Here is a 23,885-nt window from a genome sequence, read left to right as displayed (position 1 = left end):
ATAGAGTTATGATAGAGTTATGATAGAGTTATGATAGAGTCATGATAGAGTTATGATAGAGTTATGACAGTTATGATAGAGTTATGATAGAGTTATGATAGAGTTATGATAGAGTTATGATAGAGTCATGAAAGAGTTATGATATTATGATAGAGCTATGATAGAGCTATGATAGAGTCATGATAGAGTTATGATAGAGTTATGATAGAGCTATGATAGAGTCATGATAGAGTTATGATAGAGTCATGATAGAGTTATGATAGAGTTATGATAGAGCTATGATAGAGTCATGATAGAGTCATGATAGAGTTATGATAGAGCTATGATAGAGCTATGATAGAGTCATGATAGAGTTATGATAGAGTTATGATAGAGCTATGATAGAGTCATGATAGAGTTATGATAGAGTTATGATAGAGCTATGATAGAGTCATGATAGAGTTATGATAGAGCTATGATAGAGCTATGATAGAGCTATGATAGAGCTATGATAGAGTCATGATAGAGTCATGATAGAGTTATGATAGAGCTATGATAGAGCTATGATAGAGTCATGATAGAGTTATGATAGAGTTATGATAGAGCTATGATAGAGTCATGATAGAGTTATGATAGAGTCATGATAGAGTTATGATAGAGTTATGATAGAGCTATGATAGAGTCATGACAGAGTTATGATAGAGCTATGACAGAGTTATGACAGAGTTATGATAGAGCTATGATAGAGTCATGATAGAGTTATGATAGAGCTATGATAGAGTCATGATAGAGTTATGATAGAGTTATGATAAAGTTATGATAGAGCTATGATAGAGCTATGACAGAGTTATGACAGAGTTATGATAGAGTCATGATAGAGTTATGATAGAGCTATGATAGAGCTATGATAGAGCTATGATAGAGTCATGATAGAGTTATGATAGAGCTATGATAGAGTCATGATAGAGTTATGATAGAGCTATGATAGAGCTATGATAGAGTCATGATAGAGTTATGATAGAGCTATGACAGAGTTATGACAGAGTTATGATAGAGTCATGATAGAGTTATGATAGAGTCATGATAGAGTTATGATAGAGCTATGACAGAGTTATGACAGAGTTATGATAGAGTCATGATAGAGTTATGATAGAGTTATGATAGAGTTATGACAGAGTTATGAAAGAGTTATGACAGAGTTATGATAGAGTCATGATAGAGTTATGATAGAGCAATGACAGAGTTATGATAGAGCTATGATAGAGTCATGATAGAGTTATGATAGAGCTATGATAGAGCTATGATAGAGTCATGATAGAGTTATGATAGAGTCATGATAGAGTTATGATAGAGCTATGACAGAGTTATGATAGAGTTATGATAGAGTCATGATAGAGTTATGATAGAGTCATGATAGAGTTATGATAGAGTTATGACAGAGTTATGACAGAGTTATGATAGAGTTATGATAGAGTTATGATAGAGTTATGACAGAGTCATGATAGAGTTATGATAGAGTTATGATAGAGTTATGATAGAGTTATGACAGAGTCATGATAGAGTTATGACAGAGTTATGATAGAGTTATGACAGAGTTATGATAGAGTTATGATAGAGTTATGACAGAGTTATGATAGAGTTATGATAGAGCTATGATAGAGCTATGACAGAGTTATGACAGAGTTATGATAAAGTTATGATAGAGCTATGATAGAGCTATGACAGAGTTATGACAGAGTTATGATAGAGTCATGATAGAGTTATGATAGAGCTATGATAGAGCTATGATAGAGCTATGATAGAGTCATGATAGAGTTATGATAGAGCTATGATAGAGTCATGATAGAGTTATGATAGAGCTATGATAGAGCTATGATAGAGTCATGATAGAGTTATGATAGAGTCATGATAGAGTTATGATAGAGTCATGATAGAGTTATGATAGAGCTATGACAGAGTTATGACAGAGTTATGATAGAGTCATGATAGAGTTATGATAGAGTCATGATAGAGTTATGATAGAGCTATGACAGAGTTATGACAGAGTTATGATAGAGTCATGATAGAGTTATGATAGAGTTATGATAGAGTTATGACAGAGTTATGAAAGAGTTATGACAGAGTTATGATAGAGTCATGATAGAGTTATGATAGAGCAATGACAGAGTTATGATAGAGCTATGATAGAGTCATGATAGAGTTATGATAGAGCTATGATAGAGCTATGATAGAGTCATGATAGAGTTATGATAGAGTCATGATAGAGTTATGATAGAGCTATGACAGAGTTATGATAGAGTTATGATAGAGTCATGATAGAGTTATGATAGAGTCATGATAGAGTTATGATAGAGTTATGACAGAGTTATGACAGAGTTATGATAGAGTTATGATAGAGTTATGATAGAGTTATGACAGAGTCATGATAGAGTTATGATAGAGTTATGATAGAGTTATGATAGAGTTATGACAGAGTCATGATAGAGTTATGACAGAGTTATGATAGAGTTATGACAGAGTTATGATAGAGTTATGATAGAGTTATGACAGAGTTATGATAGAGTTATGATAGAGTTATGATAGAGTTATGACAGAGTCATGATAGAGTTATGACAGAGTTATGATAGAGTTATGACAGAGTCATGATAGAGTTATGATAGAGTTATGATAGAGTTATGATAGAGTTATGACAGAGTCATGATAGAGTTATGACAGAGTTATGATAGAGTTATGATAGAGTTATGATAGAGTTATGACAGAGTCATGATAGAGTTATGACAGAGTTATGATAGAGTTATGACAGAGTTATGATAGAGTTATGACAGAGTCATGATAGAGTTATGATCGAGCTATGATAGAGTTATGACAGAGCTATGACAGAGTCATGATAGAGTTATGATAGAGCTATGACAGAGTTATGATAGAGCTATGATAGAGCTATGATAGAGTCATGATAGAGTTATGATAGAGTCATGATAGAGTTATGATAGAGTCATGATAGAGTTATGATAGAGCTATGACAGAGTTATGACAGAGTTATGATAGAGTCATGATAGAGTTATGATAGAGCTATGATAGAGCTATGATAGAGTCATGATAGAGTTATGATAGAGTCATGATAGAGTTATGATAGAGCTATGACAGAGTTATGACAGAGTTATGATAGAGTCATGATAGAGTTATGATAGAGTCATGATAGAGTTATGACAGAGTTATGACAGAGTTATGACAGAGTTATGATAGAGTTATGATAGAGTTATGACAGAGTTATGATAGAGTTATGATAGAGTTATGATAGAGTTATGACAGAGTCATGATAGAGTTATGATAGAGTTATGACAGAGTCATGATAGAGTTATGATAGAGTCATGATAGAGTTATGACAGAGTTATGATAGAGTTATGACAGAGTCATGATAGAGTCATGATAGAGTTATGACAGAGTCATGATAGAGTTATGACAGAGTTATGATAGAGTTATGACAGAGTTATGATAGAGTTATGACAGAGTCATGATAGAGTTACGATCGAGCTATGACAGAGTTATGATAGAGTTATGACAGAGCTATGACAGAGTTTTGATAGAGTTATGACAGAGTTATGATAGAGTTATGATAGAGTTATGACAGAGTCATGATAGAGTTATGACAGAGTTATGATAGAGTTATGACAGAGTTATGACAGAGTTATGATAGAGTTATGACAGAGTTATGACAGAGTTATGATAGAGTTATGACAGAGTTATGATAGAGTTATGACAGAGTTATGATAGAGTTATGACAGAGTTATGATAGAGTTATGACAGAGTCATGATAGAGTTATGACAGAGTTATGATAGAGTTATGACAGAGTTATGACAGAGTTATGATAGAGTTATGACAGAGTCATGATAGAGTTATGATAGAGTTATGATAGAGTTATGACAGAGTTATGATAGAGTTATGACAGAGTCATGATAGAGTTATGATCGAGCTATGATAGAGTTATGATAGAGCTATGACAGAGCTATGACAGAGTTTTGATAGAGTTATGATGGCTCGCCTAACTCACTCGGGCGCATTACATACGTCACAACCAAACACTAGCGAAAATCAGATCCAATGGTTTCAAAGGAGTTCAACCCTCCCACCTGATAACGGAGCTCAATTGAGAAAGTCCAGACCCTTGTACGAAACGAAGTAAGTACGAGGGTCTGGTAAAACCAGGCTAGGTTTTTACACTTGACACATTATTTTACACTGTCCTTAATACATTGTACCTAATTAAACTTAGAACACCGTCATCTGCTTTGTAACAATCTGTAATAACTTATGTATAACTTGTATAGGTTGCATGTAACAGAAGGTGCTTTATATTGCTTTTAATTGCTTTAATTGCAGCCCCTGTGCTGTGGGGCCCCAGTCCCTCTGCTGCTTGTGTCAGCTCCGCCTCTGTTCCTGCTCTGTCTGCAAATAAAAAGGCAAATATGAGGCCGATTGTTGTCAAATAAAAAGTGGGCAAAAGCTAAAGAAGAGCAGACTCCTGAGATGTCATGATAAATGCTGTTATTATGTTCATTTAGTGTTCCTGTTTTCAACCTGTTTTTGTCACAACACAAGGTGGTGGAACTCACAGTTCAGGATGGTTCCGGCCCACTTTAACCCGGTCTTATGTCTTATTACATATGTACCTCCAAACTACAAATCAAATTATTTGGTGGTGGATGTAACCCCAAGGCACAGGTTATTATATATATTGTTACAGCACAGTAATGCATGTCCAGCTAAAGTCTGGCATTAGACATTACTAAACTTTAGGGTCGTTTTCTCCAAATGAGGTTATCATTCCACTCTTACATCTCGCAATATATCTTATCTAATATATATCGCTTTGCAATATCTCATTCCTGCCTGATATAATGAGTATTGAACATTAAAAAAAAAGACCACATATTACAAATATTTGATACTGATCACTAATATATTAAAGGAAATCTTCTAAGCAAATTAGTCCTTTATTTAAAACAAAATGACAGGAACTTTCAATCCATTTTTTTTTTTTCTCAGATTTTTTTCCTATTCCGGTGCAGTGTCTTAAGTATAAAATCCGAGGACTTCCACCTCCAGTACAAATGTCAGTGGCTGTACGTCAGGTCAGCTCTGTTCCACACATGTATGACGTTTGTTCAGTCTTGAGCTGAGCGTGAGTGATGTCCCTGAACACAAAGATGGATGACAGAGGATTTGTTTGATACTTTTAGCGTTATCTGAAGCCGCAGTGACAGCCCCAGGGAACGAGACAGATCCTTCAGCTACTATAGAGCGTGTGTGTGTGTGTCGGCCCTTATGCTGTCAGAAATCCATATGTACCGAAAGATTCCCTCAGAAAAATGACAGGACGCTGTTCTTACGCCGACCCCGCCCATATGTCTCCTTTAATTACAACTGTTTCAAACGCACCTGTGTGAGCGGAGGAAGGGCAAGCGCTCACTGCTCTCACTCTTACCGCTGTTAGAAACACACGAACGAAAAAGATCTCGTGCATATTTACTGCCTTAAGGTTTGCAAATATTCCATCTAACAGAGGAAAGAGCGGAAATGTTGGTATTCAAAGCAAATTGGACACAACAGGAAACTTTGGAGCAAAAGACTGAACAATTTCAGCCCAAACTGGACAAACATTTCTCACATCTCATTATTTACGAGACAAATGGGCATTTTTTCCTCGTGGAAGACCCAGGACACGCTGTAGGGACTATGTCTCTGTGGCCTGGTATCCCCTTGGGGCCCCCCCAGAACAGCTAGAGGAGGTGTGCGTGGATGGGCATCTCCGCTGAGACTGCTGCCTCCGCGACCCGCCCCGGATAAAGCAGAAGGAAATGGTCATGACTGTTTCCCATCCTTGTTTATTCCTACGGGTAAATAGCCGTGTCTCACAGAAAAAAAATATTTAAACTGTAAGTGTCAGAGAACATGCAGCTGATTCATATTTCTTCAACACCAGTTACTATAGTAACTATTTTCTCCAGGTCAAACTAGATCTACCACAGACCTGTCTACATCTGTCATAATCCACCATGACTCAGGGGAACTGGGACACACACGACCCTACATTGGACACCAATCTATGACAGGCAACATAGATCATAGATCACATGTAGATCTATGTGATCGATTGTTTCTTTGCCTCCATTACTTGATATAAATACACTTTTAGTTACAGTATTTAATTCTTGTGTCTAGCAGAAATTTTAAATTCTGTCAAAAGCAGAATCTCCATGACTTCCCTCTTCACCTCAAGAGCAATTAGGCCTCAGCCTTTTTACTTCAAACAAAGAACATATTGTATTTAGTCAGTGGTCTCTGCTGGCCCTGTCCAAATGAAGAAAAAAAGTGTCATGTCACGGCTCAAAGGTGCTGACCCAAAAAGTGACGCAAGACAGCCTTTTTGGCGACGGCGAGACCTTTCCAGAATCCGCGTGTGGAGCAGTGGAGCTGAGCAGACCAGCTACAAACAGGAGCAAAAATAGGAGCTGAGGAACAAAAATGATTCAAAGGTAAGTAGTAGTTGAATTTCAAAATCTCTACAGGAGCCAAAATTCACCATCTGGTAGACAACTGATTGTTAACTGCTAACTTTATCTCATTTTACAACACACTTTATAGAAACCAAAGCTTTTTTCCAGGAAAAATAATAAAACATTGTCAAAAAGAGTTAAATAATCAACTCGACACATTATTGACTTTTAAGAAACTGTTGCTTCATTTGATGTTTTCTTTCTCTTAATTCTGTTTGACCCCAGATGAGCAGACGATGACGATCAATCGATCAACCACTTTATCATGAACACCCAAGTTCAAAGCCAAATCTATTCATTTCTGTTTTAATGCAATTTTACACAGATGCAGCTGACAAGAAACAACACGACGGCAGTGACGGCTGTTTGAGCTAAATAAATAAAGCAAGAAATTAGCCAGTTTTAGAAACAGCTCTTTCAAATGACAAGATCCACGGAAACGGGCTCCATTACGTGTTTCTTTTAACACATCTTGTCACTAATGTGGTTCAGAGGCTGCGTTCACCAGTGTCAGACAGGTGTGAATATTAGCGGCGCAGAATGACAACAGCGCGTGTGAGTGTTGCTTTGTTTCCCTTCATTACAGCTCCTCGTGTTCCTCGACCTGAGAGAGGAGTCACAGATGAACCTCGCTCATTATTAAACTCTTTGGTAACGCGTGTTGTTTGAAAAGGTGTTGAACTCTTGGCGCAGATAAACTGTTGGTGAGAGTGGTATTTGGCTGATATCTTGTCATGTGCTAATGCGCTCGTGCAGTTGCAATTAGAAAAAGTGTGGAAAGACGTCAGAAGCAAAAAGCATCATCTGCACACGGCTGACCTCCCACGGGGAATCAGAAGTGCAATAATTAAAAATATCTCTATACAGTGCTGGTCAAAAGTTTGGAAACACTGTTTTTTATTTTATTTAAGTTATTAATCTCTGTGGAGAAATGAGTTCTCTGCATTTGACCCATCCTCAGTGTACTGGGCGACCTGTAGGAGCAGGAGCTGCCAGCATGGGCCGGCGCTCGGGGACTCATCTCCATGATGTGGAGCCAGGCTGGTGGTCAGAAACACCTGGCTGGAGGATTAACCTATTGTGCATGTTTTTATAACCTACCACTAACCTACGCAGACATGGGGAGTAGAGCCCTGCACTGCGGCGCGGGAAACATTTTTAAAGCTCACTGCGGGCGCGGGAGGGGGGCGGGTGGTTGGGATGATAAACTGCTGTCCCGCAAACTAAATCAGTTTTCGTCTTCACTTCATTCATTCTCTTTTGAGAATGAGAGCATTCGTACTGTAGAATCCCTGTGTTCACACTCAAAAAACAGTTATCGGCTCCTGTCACTGTGTGACACATTCAGACAGACTTTACCCCACAGAACAAGGATAAAAACACTACACTCACTCGGTCTTCTGGGGATCCGTCGTAGAACTTGCTGCTCTGCACCTCTTTATCCATGATTCTCACTCGTCTGGTCGGTCATTAGCTCCATTTGGAAAAACGTATTTTGCATACTCCACATTAACAGGCCTGTCTTCACCTGCCCCGCGCCCAGCGCCGCTTGTTTCACATCTAAAGTTGTAAATAAGCCTTAACTTATCCATGGTGTGGCTACTGTAACCACGGTTGTTGTTGTGCGAGTCAGCGTGAGAGATGCATTCTCCTGATGTTTGGGAGCCAGTTCCTGCCCCCCCTTTTGCCCCCCCCTGACTGTTATATATTTGTCCAGATTTTCCGCACGTTTGTGGATAAAAGGTTGCCTGGCTAACGCCAGACTTACATCACAAGTGATATTTAGTCTGGGGACCACCAATTCATTTTCTCGTAGGAGAGGTGTGGTTTACGAATGTCTATCATGTGTCTGCAGTAGCCACAGCCAATCGTATCATTGTATCTGATGACGTATGACGTACCCGCTGTAAACTTTTGAGCTAAACTATTTAGAACACGGCCTAAAGCTCGATCGAAAAATAGCGTTGCGTCTGCTGCTGTCATGTTTGATCCATAAATAAACTTTTTTTTTTTATCCGTAAATAAACTACAAGCTTCCGTATATCGAATAGCTCGTCATCGTCTTGCCGTCCCTCCTCGTTCTGTGATTGGTTCCCAAATCCATGCGAAAATTTCGGCCATGGTCCCCAGGCTGCTGTGCAGTTCCAAGTGATTCGAGCGCAGCAGTCTGGCGTTAGAGAGGTTAGATAAAAGGGACAGTAAGAGTAAAATGTGCCTTTCCTGCACTTCTTAAGTGCATAAGTCAGTGCAATATCCGCACATTTAGGACCGATTATTCTCCACAGCTGCTGAAGATGGCAGAATTGGTAGATGAATTTCATACATTTGATTTTCCTTCAGTCTTTAACAGACTGCATAATACCTGAATACCTATGGAATGGTTAAAATATCATGATACAGATCCTTTAATGCCTTTCGGGCTTGGTTCAGCTTCACTGCTGTTGGAAAAGGGCCGGGGTCGGACTCAAAAAATCATCCAGATCAATGAATAACAACTACAGTGCTTTTGAGAAACACGTCGTCTTGTTAAAAGTGGCCAAAACTGTGGGAACAAAAAATGAGACACAGACCATTTTTAGTGGATCACAGGACTTTGTCAAAAAGACGATAGATGAATGGTTCTGACAGGCAGCCTTGTGATCAATCAATCAATCAATCAATCAATCAATCAATCAATCAATCAATCAATCAATCAATCAATCAATCAATCAATCAATCAATCAATCAATCACAGCCATTTTGAGAGAGACATTTTATACAAGGCAGTTATTCTAATTTACTGCAGTTACAGACTAACAGAAGGTTTCGTCATCATTGTAGTGTGGTGGTGCTATGTGACTGAAAAAAGCAGAATACCCCCTCTTTAAGAGTCATTGGCCTCAAGTCCAAGTTAAGTCTCGAGTCACAAACAGCAAGTCCCAAGTCAAGTCTTTTTGGAGCTTTTCGTCAAGTCAGTCTCAAGTCCCGAAAATTGCTTGACTCGAGTCTCCCACCTCTGACCATCACTCATGCACCAAATTCATCCACTGGGAAGGTGGGCAACCTCTTAATGTCTGAATACAGACCGACTGCATTTAAAGGATCTGTATCCTGCTATTTTAGCCATTCCAAAGTAAGGTATAGACATTTATATGATATGTTGTACCTCTTCCACTATGGAGTACTATTTTTTGTGAGAAATATAAGTATTTTCTGGGGGTATTTTGCAAACCCGTAGGACAAAATGCTTCGATTCAGTTAACTCCGCCCCCTCTCTCCGAGCAGATCTGCCCATGCATTATTAGCAGTAAAATAAATATAAATATCACAGCAATAAGTGAAGTTACTTCACAATACAGTTATAAGGAGTTGACACACACACGCTAACACACAAGCTAACACACAAGCTAACACACACGCTAACACACAAGCTAATGTAACCCGTTCATAAGTAATAACGGTATAATTACACAAAATTGTCCTTTTGTTTACTTGAGTTTTGTCCATACCTGGCGTTTGATACACTGTGCAGACTTGGTCCTCCAGCCACTTCTTTTATGTTTTTGTTTCTTCTTCGTTGACTTTTGAGATGCCCCTGTATATATTCGGGGTTTGACCCCTGCCTCTTCCCTTTGCAAATCTGATATTGGGAAGAGGTAAGTCATCCATTGTAATCCAATGTTTTAAGAGTCTGTTTGTCAATATTTTGCATTTATTTTCTTCTGGGAACATATTTAATTTGTATTTACGGTGATATTGAGCTTCATCCATACCCCGATGTTTTAATTTACTCATGTGAAGAAATGCGGGGAGATGCTAATATTGTCCATTGTCTTCTCCCCTTTAGTTTGGGCTGGATCTTGTTAGCGGCACTTGCTGATTGTATTTTGGTATATATTTTGCAAGAGTAAATGGAGACCGCCTCCAAAAGTTACCGCTGTGTCTCGTGGCTTCTAAATACATCACAAACTGCATAAACTACACAATGCAGAAGTCCACCGGTCACGCTAACACACACGCTAACACACACGCTAACATGCGTTCTGACTCACCACTGCTCTGTCCTGGCCTCTCCATCACATTGGGGACTCGCGTTGGTTATAAAAGTTAATCAACTTTGAGAAGATTCACCAAACATCCATCAGAGACAGTCACAGAAAAACAATATTTTGGTGAAAGTCGCTGAATCCCGGAAAGAAATTCCAACTTCTGGCCTCTTCTTTAGGAAGGTTGAAAAAAGTCCTGACCTCTCGTAGCCAAACGTGCTTTTCTCCGTGACATTATCGTTAGGTAAGAAAAAATAACAGGCGTGTCCAGAATAGTTTAGAAAGAGCTCCATCTTCACATCCTTCAGTGCAAACATGACGTCTGTTCAGACGCTCAGGGGTGTGTTTGTTTTGCGTTTGTTTTCAGCCCTGACTTGGAAGCGCTTCCTTTTTTTTTTTTTTAAGCTGTTTTATAAATTAAAATCAGGCCGTAAGGCATTACATTACAGAAGTTGTGCTCTTCCTGTTTGACACTATGACGTAAAAAGCGCCAGAGTGTCACAACAACAGAGGGCGGAGCAGCTGCTCAGAGAGCAGGATTCAGGAGGATTGCTGAGAACTGCGTGTATTAAGCCACAAACCATTCTGGGGGTGTTTTTGATAAGGAAATAGTTTAACAACATGGCTAAAAGCTCCAAAATTGCATTGACTTTGCATGATATAGGACCTTTAATCAGAAGCTTTATGCATAAGGTGCAAATAAAGTCATGACCACACAAGAAGTTGCTTTACATTTCCAAAGCAATGAAACTGCAAAAAAGTTTGGTTTTTGAGTTCAAATATTTATATTCCAAAGTAACAGCAGTTGAGAATCGCTGGCACGTGATGACTTTAATATAGTTTATTCATTTATTCAGGACAATGTACAGAAACCTTAAAGGAGACATATTATGGGATTTTGTGATCCTCTATTACACACATATAATCCATTATTCAATACTTAAAACATTGCATAAGGCAATATTTTCACCTAAAACAACTTGAAAATAGAAACATCCAAAGTCCCCTGCCCCTAAACAAACTCACCAAAACACAGCATTACGGCAAAAACCAATCCATCAAAAAACTGTCACACAACCAGTCGCCATGAATGCAAAACATGATGGTGAATAAAGCTGTATGTAGGCAGAGCAGGATTCCTCAGACATGTATGAATCGATCAGAATACCACTCCCAGTCCTCCGAGCTCACAAACCTCCGTTTTGCATAATATGTCCCCGTAATGAAAGATGCTTTACATGCCCGGACACAGACACAAGGGTCCCCACAGGAGGCGCGGCAGAGGCACCACACCTCCACCTGGGCACCCACAGGACAGCACCCACTCAGCCACAGGCACAGGCAGTCACCGCTCCTGAGGCAGAGGGCTCCTTCAGAGGAAACACTGGAGATTCTAAAAATATAAGTAACAGTATAAAAAAATGTGATAAAAAGTTTAAAAACAAAGTGAAAACCAGCAAGAAACTAGAAATAAATATCGAAATATGAATAAATATCGAAATATTAATAAATATCGAAATATCAATAAATATCAGTATATATCAAAATTAATAAATAAATAAATGTGACTAAAATTAATAAATAAATATGAGTTAAAAGCTAAGCTAAAAAGGTGGGTCTTGAACGTTCTCTGCAGCCCTGAGCTCCTCCTCAGGTGGTTCCAGAGGCGGGGGCCGTAATATTGAGTCTTTCTGTTGACTTTAGGAATAACCTGCTGGAGGGGCGAAGGGGCCGTGAAGGTTCATAAGGTAAAAGAAGAAGAAGAAGATCTTTATTTATATAGCGCCTTTCACAGACATATAGTCACAAAGCGCTTTACATGAGACAATTGTACATTCACTCCATACTCGGTGGTGGAAAGCTACGTTTGTAGCTTCAGTTTCCCCTGGGGGAGACTGTCAGAAGCGCTTTCGCGACTACACAAGTCTGCGCCAACGGACCCTCTGACCACCAAGCATTCACTCACACATCATTCATCCTGGCCTATTGTGCATGTTTTTAGTGGTAGGGGAAACCGGAGTGCCCGGAGGAAACCTACGCAGACACGGGGAGAACATGCAAACTCCACACAGAAAGGCCCCGTCCCTGGTGGGAATCGAACCCGGACCTTCTAGCTGTGAAGCTAGAGCGCTAACCGCTGCGCTACCGTGCCGCCAAAAGCAGCTCTGAAAGATAAGAAGGACCAAGACCTTTAAGACATTTAAAAACCATTAAAAGAACTTTAAAGTCGATCCTGAAACACACGGGGAACCAATGCAGCGATTCTCAAACCGGAGTGATGTGGTCCCGCCTCCTGGTCTCCGTCAGGACACGAGTCGTAAACCTGAGATACTAACGTTGTTTGGGTCCGAGGAACGTTTAAGACTGTTGTTGGAGTTTGTTCCATCGTTGGACGCCTCTGAGTGAGAGTTGTGTCTGTCGTGTAGTCATGTGAACATTCTGCCCTCAGTGTGGTCCTGGAGTCTGCTCGGACTGTGCAGGATTATTCAAGACTCAGCGCACGTTGGTTCTATTTCCCGAGGATCGTAGTTTCTCAGTTTCTCTTTCACAGCTCGGTTAGAAAGGGACTTTAGAGCTTGTATTGTCTCAACATGGCCAACATTTCAGTCAGTGTGTGTTGAACGTGTCTAATTGCAGACATTTTGAAGTATTAGGAACTTTACAAATTAGTTTTTTGATAAGATAATATAAGATAAACCTTTATTAATCTCACAAAGGAGAAATTCACTTGTTACAGTCGGCGTTACTTCACAGTCTTATTGTACAGTCTGACAGCAGTGGGGATGAAGGCTTTGCGGTAGCGCTCCGTCCTGCACTGAGGGTGTCTCAGTCTGCCACTGAGAGAGCTGCTCAGCTCTTCTACAGTCCCGTGCAGTGGGTGGGAGGTGTTGTCCATGATGGAGGTGAGCTTGGCTAACACGCTCCTGTCCCTCACCTCCTCCACAGAGTCCAGGGGGCAGCCCAGGACGGAGCTGGCCCTCCTGACCAGCTTGTTCAGTCTGTTCTTGTCCTGCTCTGTGCTGCCCGGGGCCCAGCACATTGCAGCGTAGTGGAGAGCAGAGGCCACCACAGAGTCATAAAAAGTCCTGAGCAGAGGCCTGCTCACTCCGAACGACCTCAGTCTCCTCAGAAGGTGGAGGCGACTTTGGCCCTTCTTGTACAGGGAGTTGGTGTTGTGGGACCAGTCCAGTTTATTGTTGAGGTGAACACCCAGGTACTTGAAACTGTCCACCTCCTCAATGTCAATGTCCTCAATTGAAGCTTAATGTTGGTCTAAAACAAAGTATAGATATTTTAATTCCTCTACAGTTTACATTACATTTAAGGAGAACACATCGCTGCTGTTTTGCTTGTGTTCAGTGTGAGTGAGAATCTGTAGTTGGGATGAATAATTATCTGAAGGTTTTTCTGCAATGCCACTTTCCTTTTCTCTTCTCCTTCTCCCGCGGCACGTCTTGACTTTCCAAACTGGCTCTCAAACTGGAGCGTGACAGCGACATTTAAATATGAAACGACAGTGGATTTGGGTGTTTCTTTTTGTCTCGACAGCGTGTACAGTGTGCACACAAAGCGCCGCCTTTTCGCGCAGCGCTTTGTTCCCTTTGTCTGCCGTTGTCTGTTTGGGGGAGGAAGTATTTTTAAACGCTAATTACCTGGCGGTGGTCCGATGCGCGGGGATTAATGGGTGAGGCGCAGGTAGAGGAGTTTGGCTCGTTTCCGGGCCTGGCTCTTCCTCCGTAAAGACCACGTCTTGCGCCAAACTCCGTCACAAATGAAGACGACAGGTTTAGTTCGCATCTTATCGTTCTTCCTTCTTGCAGCGCCGGGATTTGTCCAGAATTTCACACCGTGTGCAAACCGTGTTCCACATGGTTCAGGGTGTTTGTTGTTTACATCCTTTGCCTGTTTGTTGTACAAAATGTGCTCGAGCTTTACACGGAGTGAGCACTGAAATTGCGTTCAGGTGTTGGGTTAGTCCTGGGTTAGCTATTGTGGGCCAACTGGAGCAACATGTTTTTCGGAGTTCTGGGAAACCGGGGTACTGCCTTCAATGCTCCTCTGAAACTGTGCACCGGCTCCTGGGTTTGTCCCCGTTAGAGAGCGTGGTGTCCAGCACTGGTCAGCTCCTCCTCCTTCCTCCAGCTTTCACCATCTTCTGAATATCTCCTCATTTTATAACAAATGTTTTCCAAAATTCTGATGCTGGTGTTACCTGTTCCTCCAGCACTGTTTAAGAACACAACTTTCATCCAGTTGATCTCAGTGTATGGACTTTGAAGATTCTATTCCGATTCCGGTCCACTCTCCCACAGCCCGGTCCACACTCCCACAGCCCGGTCCACACTCCCACAGCCCGGTCCACACTCCCACAGCCCGGTCCACACTCCCACAGCCCGGTCCACACTCTCACAGCCCGGTCCACACTCCCACAGCCCGGTCCACACTCCCACAGCCCGGTCCACACTCCCACAGCCCGGTCCACACTCTCACAGCCCGGTCCACACTCCCACAGCCCGGTCCACACTCCCACAGCCCGGTCCACACTCCCACAGGCCGGTCCACACTCCCACAGCCCGGTCCACACTCTCACAGCCCGGTCCACACTCCCACAGCCCGGTCCACACTCCCACAGCCCGGTCCACACTCCCACAGGCCGGTCCACACTCCCACAGCCCGGTCCACACTCTCACAGCCCGGTCCACACTCCCACAGCCCGGTCCACACTCCCACAGCCCGGTCCACACTCGCACAGCCCGGTCCACACTCGCACAGCCCGGTCCACACTCGCACAGCCCGGTCCACACTCTCACAGCCCGGTCCACATTGCACAGCCTGGTCCACACTCTCACAGCCCGGTCCACACTCTCACAGCCCGGTCCCACAGCCCGGTCCACACTCTCACAGCCCGGTCCACACTCTCACAGCCCGGTCCCACAGCCCGGTCCACACTCTCACAGCCCGGTCCACACTCTCACAGCCCGGTCCACACTCTCACATCCCGGTCCACACTCCCACAGCCCGGTCCACACTCTCACAGCCCGGTCCACACTCTCACAGCCCGGTCCACACTCTCACAGCCCGGTCCCACAGCCCGGTCCACACTCTCACAGCCCGGTCCACACTCCCACAGCCCGGCCCACACTCTCACAGCCCGGTCCACACTCTCACATCCCGGTCCACACTCCCACAGCCCAGGCCACACTCTCACAGCCCGGTCCACACTCTCACAGCCCGGCCCGGTCCACACTCCCACAGCCCGGTCCACACTCCCACAGCCCGGTCCACACTCTCACAGCCTGGTCCACACTCTCACAGCCCGGTCCACACTCCCACAGCCCGGTCCCACAGCCTGGTCCACACTCTCACAGCCCGGTCCACACTCTCACAGCCCGGTCCCACAGCCTGGTCCACACTCCCACAGCCCGGTCCACACTCCCACAGCCCGGCCCACACTCTCACAGCCCGGTCCACACTCTCACATCCCGGTCCACACTCCCACAGCCCAGGCCACACTCTCACAGCCCGGTCCACACTCTCACAGCCCGGTCCACACTCCCACAGCCCGGTCCACACTCCCACAGCCCGGTCCACACTCTCACAGCCCGGCCCGGTCCACACTCCCACAGCCCGGTCCACACTCTCACAGCCTGGTCCACACTCTCACAGCCCGGCCCGGTCCACACTCCCACAGCCTGGTCCACACTCTCACAGCCCGGCCCGGTCCACACTCCCACAGCCCGGTCCACACTCCCACAGCCCGGTCCACACTCCCACAGCCCGGTCCACACTCTCACAGCCCGGTCCCACAGCCCGGTCCACACTCGCACAGCCCGGTCCACACTCGCACAGCCCGGTCCACACTCTCACAGCCCGGTCCACATTGCACAGCCTGGTCCACACTCTCACAGCCCGGTCCACACTCTCACATCCCGGTCCACACTCCCACAGCCCGGTCCACACTCTCACAGCCCGGTCCACACTCTCACAGCCCGGTCCCACAGCCTGGTCCACACTCTCACAGCCCGGTCCACACTCTCACAGCCCGGTCCACACTCTCACATCCCGGTCCACACTCCCACAGCCCGGTCCACACTCTCACAGCCCGGTCCACACTCTCACAGCCCGGTCCACACTCTCACAGCCCGGTCCCACAGCCCGGTCCACACTCTCACAGCCCGGTCCACACTCCCACAGCCCGGCCCACACTCTCACAGCCCGGTCCACACTCTCACATCCCGGTCCACACTCCCACAGCCCAGGCCACACTCTCACAGCCCGGTCCACACTCTCACAGCCCGGCCCGGTCCACACTCCCACAGCCCGGTCCACACTCCCACAGCCCGGTCCACACTCTCACAGCCTGGTCCACACTCCCACAGCCCGGTCCCACAGCCTGGTCCACACTCTCACAGCCCGGTCCACACTCTCACAGCCCGGTCCCACAGCCTGGTCCACACTCCCACAGCCCGGTCCACACTCCCACAGCCCGGCCCACACTCTCACAGCCCGGTCCACACTCTCACATCCCGGTCCACACTCCCACAGCCCAGGCCACACTCTCACAGCCCGGTCCACACTCTCACAGCCCGGTCCACACTCCCACAGCCCGGTCCACACTCCCACAGCCCGGTCCACACTCTCACAGCCCGGCCCGGTCCACACTCCCACAGCCCGGTCCACACTCTCACAGCCTGGTCCACACTCTCACAGCCCGGCCCGGTCCACACTCCCACAGCCTGGTCCACACTCTCACAGCCCGGCCCGGTCCACACTCCCACAGCCCGGTCCACACTCCCACAGCCTGGTCCACACTCTCACAGCCCGGTCCACACTCTCACAGCCTGGTCCACACTCCCACAGCCTGGTCCACACTCTCACAGCCTGGTCCACACTCCCACAGCCTGGTCCACACTCTCACAGCCTGGTCCACACTCCCACAGCCCGGTACACACTCCCACAGCCCGGTCCACACTTCCACATCCCGGTCCACACTCCCACATCCCGGTCCACACTCCCACAGCCTGGTCCACACTCTCACAGCCTGGTCCACACTTCCACATCCCGGTCCACACTCCCACAGCCCGGTCCACACTCTCACAGCCTGGTCCACACTTCCACATCCCGGTCCACACTCTCACAGCCCGGTCCACACTCCCACAGCACGGTCCACACTCCCACAGCCCGGTCCACACTCTCACAGCCCGGTCCACACTCCCACATCCCGGTCCACACTCTCACAGCCCGGTCCACACTCTCACAGCCCGGTCCACACTCCCACAGCCCGGTCCACACTCTCACAGCCTGGTCCACACTTCCACATCCCGGTCCACACTCCCACAGCCCGGTCCACACTCTCACATCCCGGTCCACACTCCCACAGCCCGGTCCACACTTCCACAGCCCGGTCCACACTCTCACAGCCTGGTCCACACTCTCACAGCCCGGTCCACACTCCCACAGCCCGGTCCACACTCCCACAGCCCGGTCCACACTCTCACAGCCCGGTCCACACTCCCACAGCCTGGTTCACACTCCCACAGCCCGGTCCACACTCCCACAGCCCGGTCCACACTCTCACAGCCCGGTCCACACTCCCACAGCCCGGTCCACACTCCCACAGCCCGGTCCACACTCTCACAGCCCGGTCCACACTCTCACAGCCCGGTCCACACTCTCACAGCCTGGTCCACACTCTCACAGCCTGGTCCACACTCTCACAGCCCGGTCCACACTCTCACAGCCTGGTCCACACTCTCACAGCCCGGTCCACACTCCCACAGCCCGGTCCACACTCCCACATCCCGGTCCACACTTCCACATCCCGGTCCACACTCCCACAGCCTGGTCCACACTCTCACAGCCCGGCCCGGTCCACACTCCCACAGCCTGGTCCACACTCCCACAGCCTGGTCCACACTCCCACAGCCTGGTCCACACTCTCACAGCCTGGTCCACACTCTCACAGCCCGGTCCACACTCCCACAGCCCGGTACACACTCCCACAGCCCGGTCCACACTTCCACATCCCGGTCCACACTCCCACATCCCGGTCCACACTCCCACAGCCTGGTCCACACTCTCACAGCCTGGTCCACACTTCCACATCCCGGTCCACACTCCCACAGCCCGGTCCACACTCTCACAGCCTGGTCCACACTTCCACATCCCGGTCCACACTCTCACAGCCCGGTCCACACTCCCACAGCACGGTCCACACTCCCACAGCCCGGTCCACACTCTCACAGCCCGGTCCACACTCCCACATCCCGGTCCACACTCTCACAGCCCGGTCCACACTCTCACAGCCCGGTCCACACTCCCACAGCCCGGTCCACACTCTCACAGCCTGGTCCACACTTCCACATCCCGGTCCACACTCCCACAGCCCGGTCCACACTCTCACATCCCGGTCCACACTCCCACAGCCCGGTCCACACTTCCACATCCCGGTCTACACTCTCACAACCCGGTCCACACTCTCACAGCCCGGTCCACACTCCCACAGCCCGGTCCACACTCCCACAGCCCGGTCCACACTCCCACAGCCCGGTCCACACTCTCACAGCCCGGTCCACACTCTCACAGCCCGGTCCACACTCTCACAGCCTGGTCCACACTCTCACAGCCTGGTCCACACTCTCACAGCCCGGTCCACACTCTCACAGCCTGGTCCACACTCTCACAGCCTGGTCCACACTCCCACAGCCCGGTCCACACTCCCACATCCCGGTCCACACTTCCACATCCCGGTCCACACTCCCACAGCCCGGTCCACACTCTCACAGCCCGGTCCACACTCTCACAGCCCGGTCCACACTCCCACAGCCCGGTCCACACTCTCACATCCCGGCCCGGTCCACACTCCCACAGCCCGGTCCACACTCTCACATCCCGGTCCACACTCTCACAGCCTGGTCCACACTCTCACAGCCCGGTCCACACTCTCACAGCCTGGTCCACACTCCCACAGCCCGGTCCACACTCTCACAGCCCGGTCCACACTCTCACAGCCTGGTCCACACTCTCACAGCCCGGTCCACACTCTCACAGCCCGGTCCACACTCTCACAGCCCGGTCCACACTCTCACAGCCCGGTCCACACTCCCACATCCCGGTCCACACTCCCACATCCCGGTCCACACTCTCACAGCCCGGTCCACACTTCCACATCCCGGTCCACACTCTCACAGCCTTGGTCCACACTCCCACAGCCCGGTCCACACTCTCACATCCCGGTCCACACTCTCACAGCCCGGTCCACACTCCCACAGCCCGGTCCACACTCCCACAGCCCGGTCCACACTCTCACATCCCGGTCCACACTCTCACATCCCGGTCCACACTCCCACAGCCCGGTCCACACTCTCACATCCTGGTCCACACTCTCACAGCCTGGTCCACACTCCCACAGCCTGGTCCACACTCTCACATCCCGGTCCACACTCTCACATCCCGGTCCACACTCCCACAGCCCGGTCCACACTCTCACATCCTGGTCCACACTCTCACAGCCTGGTCCACACTCCCACAGCCCGGTCCACACTCTCACATCCCGGTCCACACTCTCACAGCCCGGTCCACACTCTCACAGCCCCGGTCCACACTCTCACAGCCCGGTCCACACTCTCACAGCCTGGTCCACACTCGCACAGCCTGGTCCACACTCGCACAGCCCGGTCCACACTCCCACAGCCCGGTCCACACTCTCACATCCCGGTCCACACTCTCACAGCCCGGTCCACACTCCCACAGCCCGGTCCACACTCCCACAGCCCGGTCCACACTCCCACATCCCGGTCCACACTCCCACAGCCCGGTCCACCCTCTCACAGCCCGGTCCACACTCTCACAGCCCGGTCCACCCTCTCACAGCCCGGTCCACACTCTCACAGCCCGGTCCACACTCTCACAGCCCGGTCCACCCTCTCACAGCCCCGTCCACACTCCCACAGCCCGGTACACACTCTCACAGCCCGGTCCACACTCTCACAGCCCCGTCCACACTCCCACAGCCCGGTCCACACTCCCACAGCCCGGTCCACACTCTCACAGCCTGGTCCACACTCTCACAGCCTGGTCCACACTCTCACAGCCTGGTCCACACTCTCACAGCCTGGTCCACATTGCACAGCCCGGTCCACACTCTCACAGCCTGGTCCACACTCTCACAGCCTGGTCCACACTCTCACAGCCTGGTCCACACTCTCACAGCCTGGTCCACACTCTCACAGCCTGGTCCACACTCTCACAGCCTGGTCCACACTCTCACAGCCTGGTCCACACTCTCACAGCCTGGTCCACATTGCACAGCCCGGTCCACACTCTCACAGCCCGGTCCACACTCTCACAGCCTGGTCCACACTCTCACAGCCCGGTCCACATTGCACAGCCTGGTCCACACTCTCACAGCCTGGTCCACACTCTCACAGCCTGGTCCACACTCTCACAGCCTGGTCCACACTCTCACAGCCTGGTCCACACTCTCACAGCCTGGTCCACATTGCACAGCCCGGTCCACACTCTCACAGCCCGGTCCACACTCTCACAGCCTGGTCCACACTCTCACAGCCTGGTCCACATTGCACAGCCCTCATGTGTTGGAATGTGGATCCTGGATCGACTGAAATGATTTGAAAACTTGACTAGAATGTCTTTGTTAACCCTGTCCTGAACGAACCCATCTTTTCGTGGCTATATTGACGATCATATGTTTTTTAGCAAAGCGAGCGGAGTCGTCCTCAGGGGTAAACGTGCGGATTGTGTTGGTGCTGATTGGTTGGTGCGACGGAGCGGAGCCTCGTGAGCGTCTCCTGCAGATGGCAGGACTCCGGTTTGTAATTAAAGAGATCAGTTGTTGATACCCGGCTTGGAAAGGCTGCTCTCAGTGGAAGAACCTCCCAGAGACCTGGGAGCTCCCACCTCCTCCATCCATCAGCCCTTCTCTCTGCAGGGACCACGTCTCATACTGTGTGTGCAGAGAAGTCACCCACCTGAAGTCTTTACTCCACTTTCCTCTCAAAATGTTTCCATGTTTACACTCGCTTTGGCACATTCTCAGATGAGAGCTGATATTTTCTCTTCCAGTGCTTTCTCAAAACAATTTATACCAACAGCAAAATAAAACACAATTGCAGAATCGCCTTTTCCAAATGCTGAGAAAATGAATCAAAGTGAAGTGTTTGTGTCAGAGAACTCGTCATGTAAAGGTCTGAACATGATCACCAAATCACACTATATCACATCACATGAATGATTGCGTTTTGAGGGACTATTTTCTAGAAGATCCCTCCGCCGCTGCGTAGCTTATACAACCACAAAGCTGATGCTGCTCAAATAAAAGGTATTTTAAGTGCAAAATGGTTAAAATTACTCTAAGGACACAGACATGTTAGTCTGGTGTTATAAGTGATTTGCCTCAGGTGCTATGTGGAGCAGGTCACACTGTTTTTAATGCAGGCTAGCTGATATCGTAGAAATGTGCTAGCCTTGCATTAGCCTAGCGCCACGAAACTCTTCAAATATAAGAACTGCACAAATTACAAAAAACAATATCTCCAGAAATCAGCAACACTCTGGATAACTAGGAAATGAGGCCCTATGTCAAAAATCCTGAAATATCCCTTTAACCTCGTGATGACCCGAAGTAACACCTTTCTGAGTGACAGTGCAGGATTTTAGAGGCAGTTGTGGTGAACAGGTCTGAGCTCATTCTACACATTAGGACAGGGGTAGGCAACATCAGGCCCGGGGGCCAAATCCGGCCCTCTAGCACAGAACCTCAGGCCCTCAAGATGATTTTGAGAAACATTATTACACAAATCAGAGAGGACTTTTAACATTATTAGAGTTAAATGGGAGGGAAAAGGTAGAAATACACCCAGTTAGGTCATAAATGATGTACAACACTGGCATTTGAAAGAAGTGCACTGGAAAAAGAATAACCGTTTTATTGAATTAACAGATTAAATCTAAGGTTTGGGTAGATTTGTTCTGGTCTTAGATGAAATAAAACCTCGAGCAGTAGTTATTCTCTTAATTCAGATAATTTTGTGTCATTTCACGTGAAAATCTATTATTGTCTGATTTCAAGTGGGTTTTATTCTTGTTCCATTGGCGTTAGCATTTGTATCTTGGATTAGTTCAAACCGACTCCAATTCAACATAGAAGAACTTTATTTCATGCAATTTTATCTCATTTAAGGCGAGACACTGCAGGTGAATAGGGAAAAAATGTATATTTACAGATGTCAATTTGAAACGTTTGCTGTCGATCACTGGCATAAATGTGAGAAAAAAATACATTGCAAGTTTTCTGTCATTTTATCTTTTCATATAAGAACAAGGTGTTTTATGCCTAAAAATGCCCCAAATTTCCCATCTTTTCGGCGACAAAGTCTGAATAATGGAGAGAGCTACATTCAAATTTATGGTTTCATTTTAGTGATGAATGAGTTACCGAGACTTTCTCACAGGGGATTTTGGATTTCTTGTTTAGTTTTAAAACAAGCTGTTTTTTAGTGGAAAAAATTGTAAAAATGTAATTTTCGCCTTATTTTTTGACATTCAAAACTCAATAAATGGAGTTTAGGGATTAGATAATAAAAAATCCCTCTGAAAAAATCTTCCAAATATTGTTCAGTCCAAGGCTGGAAAATGTGAAGTCTTTAGGTCCGACTGACGTGGACATAGTGTCGCCACAATGACAGAAAAATGTGTTTTGAGAAAAAGGCCCTTGAAATTTCATTCTCCCATATAAGTCTATGGGGGAACATTGAATCAGCGCAATATTTAAACATGTTATTGTAAAGATTAGGCCTATTTTCTGTTTCCGGGTGAAAGCTTATATGTTCAGAGACCAATTTGGCCCAAAACCTGAAAACTGAAAAAAATGAGTTTTGCCTTAAGATGGTCATTTTTCCAGTGTTGTGTTTACTTTGGGGTGATAATCAGCGGCTTCAGCCCTCGGTCTGTTTACACTAAAGAAAATCGGCCCTCCGCCAAGAAAACTTGCCTACCCCTGCATTAGGACATGGTGGAGCATGTAGGGGGAGGAAAATACTTTGTTGAACATTTTTAAACTCCGTATTGTCCCTTTAAGTAAGCCGTCCATGTTGGGTGGACCATGCGTTTGTCACAGTTATTATCTGAGTTTGGGATCAGCACAATGGCTTCTATTTGAATGATCATAAAAGTCATCTGAAGTCGCCTGTTTTGTCAGAGGTACTTGTCTAAGTGCGCCGCTGTTTACTCAACACGAGCGTTATGCCTGCGGCTCCATTAATGCACATAATTAGGTGAACTTCAAAGTAATCATTTACCTTAAAA

The 23,885-nt window shown here is 47.0% G+C and overlaps 1 long non-coding RNA gene across 1 annotated transcript in view; it reads left to right on the top strand.

Annotated features, from left to right (window-relative positions):
- The window catches only part of LOC306967304, a 99,908-nt gene extending 77,492 nt beyond the window's left edge, over window positions 1-22,416 (top strand). Inside the window, exon 2 of the long non-coding RNA XR_013793176.1 lies at window positions 22,205-22,416. This is a non-coding gene — a long non-coding RNA (uncharacterized lncRNA). The remainder of the gene's footprint in view (window positions 1-22,204) is intronic.
- The last annotated feature ends 1,469 nt before the right edge of the window (window positions 22,417-23,885 follow it).

The sequence above is a fragment of the Gobius niger genome, assembly GCF_951799975.1.
Source record: "Gobius niger genome assembly, chromosome: 8".
NCBI classification, from domain to species: Eukaryota; Metazoa; Chordata; class Actinopteri; order Gobiiformes; family Gobiidae; genus Gobius; species Gobius niger.
Note: the sequence above shows the minus strand (reverse complement) of the source record. Positions and strands in the feature narration are given on the sequence as shown.